The 4,725-nt window shown below is 45.1% G+C and overlaps 1 non-coding gene across 1 annotated transcript; it reads left to right on the forward strand.

The window, feature by feature from the left end:
* The first annotated feature begins 4,394 nt into the window (after nt 1-4,394).
* TRNAC-GCA lies at nt 4,395-4,466 on the forward strand. The gene has a single exon. It is a non-coding gene; the product is annotated as a tRNA-Cys (tRNA).
* The last annotated feature ends 259 nt before the right edge of the window (nt 4,467-4,725 follow it).

Raw genomic sequence — 4,725 nt, forward strand, 5'->3', positions numbered from 1 at the left:
TCAGAAGGTTCTATTTTGGTGTGTATTTCAAGGTTCTGTTTCAAGATTTAGAACTCCTTTTAGCATTTCTTGTAGTGCTGGCTTGGTAGCAGCAAATTCATTCAGCATTTGTTTGTCTGAAAAAGACTTTATCTCTCCTTCATGTATGGAGCTTAGTTTTGTTGGATACAAAATTCTTATTTTGTTTAATGAGGCTAAAGATAGGACACCAATCCCTCTGGTTTGCAAGGTTCCTGCTGAGAAATCTGCTGTTAATCTGATAGGCTTTCCCTTATAGTTTACCTGATGCTTTTGCCTCACAGCTCTTAAGATTCTTTCCTTTGTCTTGGTTTTAGATAAGTCAAGACTTTAGATACATGCCTTGGTGATGATTTTTCTATGATGAATTTCCTGGGTGCTATTTGAGCTTCTTATATTTGGATGTCTAGATCTCTAGCAAGGCCAGGGAAGTTTTCCCTGATTATTCCCTCAAAACAGTTTTCCAAACTTTTAGATTTCTCTTCTTCCTCAGGAACACCAATTATTTTTAAGTTTGTTTAACACAATCCTAAATTTCTTGGAAGTTTTGTCTTTTCTTTCCTTTTTTTTTTTTTTTTTGAGATGGAGTCTCGCTCTGTCACACAGGCTGGCTGGAGTGCAGTGGCATGATCTTGGCTCACTGCAACTGTGACTCCCAAGTTCAAGTGATTCTCCTTCCTCAGCCTCCTGAGTAGCTAGGACTACAGGTGCACACCACCACACCTGGTTAATTTTTGTATGTTTAGTAGAGGCAGGGTTTCACCATGTTTCACTCCTGACCTCAGGTAATCCACCCGCCTCAGCCTCCCAATGTGCTGGGATTATAGGCATGAACCACCATGCCCAAACTGTTCCTATGTTAAAACACTTTTTTATTTGTCTTTGTCATAGTGGGTTAATTCCAAAGCCTTGTCTTTGACCTCTGAAGTTCCTTCTTCTACTTATTCTAGTCTACTGTTGAACCTTCCCAGTGTATTTTGTATTTCTCTAAGTGTGTCTTTCATTTTCAGAAGTTGTCATTATTTTTTCTTCATGATACCTATTTCTCTTGGAGACTTTTTCATTCTTATCCTGTAGTTTTTTAAAAATTTCTTTAAGTTGGTTTTTACCTTTCTCTGGTACCTCCTTGAGTAGCTCAATAATTAATCTTCTGAATTCTTTATTTGGCAATTCATAGCTTGGTTTAGATCCATTGCTGGAGAGCTAGTGTGATCTTTTGAGGGTGTTTTGTTATATTCCCAGAATTACTTTTCATTTGGATAGACTGTTTCAGTGGAAAGATTTGGAACTCAAGGGCTTCTGTCCAGATTTTTTTGTCCCACGGAGTGATCCCTTGATGTGGTGCTCTCCTGCTCCCGCTATGGATGGGGTTTCCTGAGAGCTGGACTGCAGTGATTGTTATTGCCCTTCTGGGTCTAGCCACCCAGTAGGGCTACCAGGCTCTGAACTGGTGCTGTGGAATGTCTGCAAAGAGTCCTGTGATGTGAGCCGTCTTCAGGTCTCCCAGCTGCAGACGCCAGTACCTGCTCTGGTGGAGGTGGCAGGGGAGTGAAATGGACTCTGTGAGAGTCCTTGGTTGTAGTTTCATTTAATGCACTGATTTTCTTAAATGTTGGTTGTGCTAGCACTAAAGCTGTCATGTGGACAGACTCAGGACCTCTGGTTAGGCAGGATGTTACTGGCAGTGGAATTAACTGTTGTTTTCTCCTTTGGAGTGGGATGTTCTGCTATTCATTGCTGTAATGGCTTGAGTTGGTTGGCATTTAGCCAGGAGGTGGTGCTTTCAATAGAGCACCAGCTGTGATAGTAGACAGGGGATATAAGCTTGCCCTAAATTGGCCAGGATAAGTATTCAAGTTTCCCAGGTGATTGATGGGGCCATAGAGCTCCCAAGAGCTTATGTCTTTTGTCTTTGGCTACCAGGGTGGGTAGAGGAAAGTCACCAGGTGTGGGCAGTGTTAAGTGGGTCTGAGCTCTGGCACTCCTTGGGCGGGCGGGGCTTGCTGCAGTCACTGTAGGGCATAGGGTGAGTGGTTCATAGGCCAATGGAGTTATGTTCCAAGGAGGATTATGGCTGTCTCTGCTGCATTATACAGGTTGCCAGGGAAGTGGGAGAAAGCCAGCAGTGACAGGCCTCACCCAGCTCCCATGCAGTCAGCAAGGCCAGTCTCACTCCCTCCATGCCCTGCCAACAGCACCGAGTTTATATCCAGGCAGCTAGCACACAGGGCTGCGATCCTGCTTCAGGCTAGAAGCCTCACCACTGAGAAAGCAAGCAGGGCTTTCAGGCCTCATCCCTCCCCGTCTGCCCACGATGTCAGCTGCAGGTCCTGTACTCATACCTACACTTCTCATTCACCCACTGGATTCTGCTCAGGAAGATTCATGCTCAGTTGAAATTATTGAAAGTTCAACTAGAAGCTTCTATTACCATGTAGCCCCTCCCTAATTCTGCTGGCTGCCTTCCCCAACGACCCCTGTGAGATAAAGTCAGGAAGGGCTTCCCTGGGCTTGAGCTGGAGTCTGGGAGTGCACACGGGGCCCTTCTTACTGCTTCTTCTACTTTTATATTTTGCTCAGCTCCCTAAATCAACTTTAGCTCCAGGTAAGGTTAAATCCTAGTCCCATGATCCAGGTTTTTTTTTTTTTTTTTTTTTTTTGAGACGGAGTCTCGCTCTGTCGCCCAGGCTGGAGTGCAGTGGCCAGATCTCAGCTCACTGCAAGCTCCGTCTCCCGGGTTCACGCCATTCTCCTGGCTCAGCCTCCCGAGTAGCTGGGACTACAGGCGCCCGCCATCTCGCCCAGCTAGTTTTTTGTATTTTAGTAGAGACGGGGTTTCACTGTGTTAGCCAGGATGGTCTCGATCTCCTGACCTCGTGATCCGCCCGTCTCGGCCTCCCAAAGTGCTGGGATTACAGGCTTGAGCCACCGCGCCCGGCCTGATCCAGGTTTTTAGGTTCTACAGTGAAGATGTGTGTTCAGAGGCAGACCTTCCCTACTCGTACATTGGGAACTCACAGTTTTTCGTGAGTAAAACTCATGAAATACAGTTTTCAGCATACAGTTTGCTCATACAGTTTGCAGCAGCAAGCTGCTTCTTTAAAAAGGTCTGTGAGTTCTTTTGGTCTTTTTGGTGTGATCCTACGGTGGTTCTTGGAGCAAAAGTTCATGATGTGAATCTCCATATGCTGTTCTGTTTGTCCAAGTGGGAGCTGCACACTGGTCTTCTCTTCCATCCACCATCTTCTACAGTCTCAGCATTTTAGTTTCCATGAACCAGTTTCTGTGACTGTGCATGCCTTCAATTTTGTCCAGTCTTTGAATGTAAATATTTATTGCAATAATTCTGTTCTTGTACCATCATTATACTTGAGGTGTTCAATGGGTAGAAATTTTCTCTTTTGAGTTCATAGATCTTTGAGTCAAGAGAAGCCTCATCTGATTTAATGTAGATCACAAGAGCTTGGACTCTATCTAATTGAATGAGGCTTTGCGAGTCTTGGAATAGAGGTGAGTATATTTTGCACGTGGGAGAGATGTAAGTAATTATGACCAACAGGCCAGTTTATGGTAGATAAAACTGTTGACCCTGAACGTTGACTTATTTCTGCATCTATGGCCTTCACCTTCTTTTCAGATCTTCCCACTGGAGGTGAAACATGCTTTCTTGCTCTTGAGTTAAGGCTTGGTCTTGTGACTGCCCTTGATCATTGAGTTGTTCTCACATGTAATGCAAATAGGGGCTTGAAAGCTGCTTTCATAGTTGGGCCTGCCCCTTTGCATTTCTGCTGTCACCATAAGAAAACTGTCCCCTTGCTAGCTGCTACTCCCCCACCCAGGATCACAGAAGGAACATACATGGAGCAGACTTGAGCACAGCTCAGACAAAAACCAAGCACAGATGGACCCACAGCTTGAAGCAGATATACCAGGTCAAGCCCAGCCTACTTCAGCTGATTGGCATCCATGCTGCTGACCTATGAGCATGAGAATACATGCTTATTGTTTCATGCAGCCAATTTGGGGATGATTTGTTATGATACATTGTTGTGAAAATAGCCTTGATACTTACACTTGCCTCTCCCCCAACCCCTACTCCCATCAGGTACTGAGTAAGGGAACAGGAGGAGACCTCAGTTGAAGGAGTTCAGGTTGTGGCTACAAGGTAGAAAGCTGCCATTAGATAAGTGATGGGGGGTTCTCTGGGGGAGTGAAGGAGTGAACTCATGGCCTGAAGAGCAGTCTCTAATCATTTGTGGTAGGGCTGCCAATTTCCATAAGCTGGCTGGGAATGAATACAATTTACAGTGCACTATAGAATCCTTGGGTGTGGCGACACAGGTGAAATATGCTAAGGAGGAATGTCCACCAGGCAAGGGGGTATAGCTCAGGGGTAGAGCATTTGACTGCAGATCAAGAGGTCCCTGGTTCAAATCCAGGTGCCCCCTGCTGCCACTTAGCTGTGGGGTTCTCTTTTCCTGATGTTAGGCTTGCTTGTCATCCTCACCACTGTCCTTCTTCCTATAGCTTGTGTCAGTTTTCTTGTGACTTCATTTTGCTGGCACAAGTCATGGTCAATTCACCAATAACCTGCATGTGTTTCAGAAGTTCTAATTAGCTGCTCTTCTTTGAAGTTTACATTATGGCAGGACAGGCTGAATCAGAGGTCACCCAGTCTGATTTGGCATCAAAATTACTGACAGATCT

The sequence above is a fragment of the Colobus angolensis genome, unplaced genomic scaffold (genome assembly GCF_000951035.1).
Source record: "Colobus angolensis palliatus isolate OR3802 unplaced genomic scaffold, Cang.pa_1.0 Scaffold2, whole genome shotgun sequence".
Lineage (NCBI taxonomy): Eukaryota > Metazoa > Chordata > Mammalia > Primates > Cercopithecidae > Colobus > Colobus angolensis.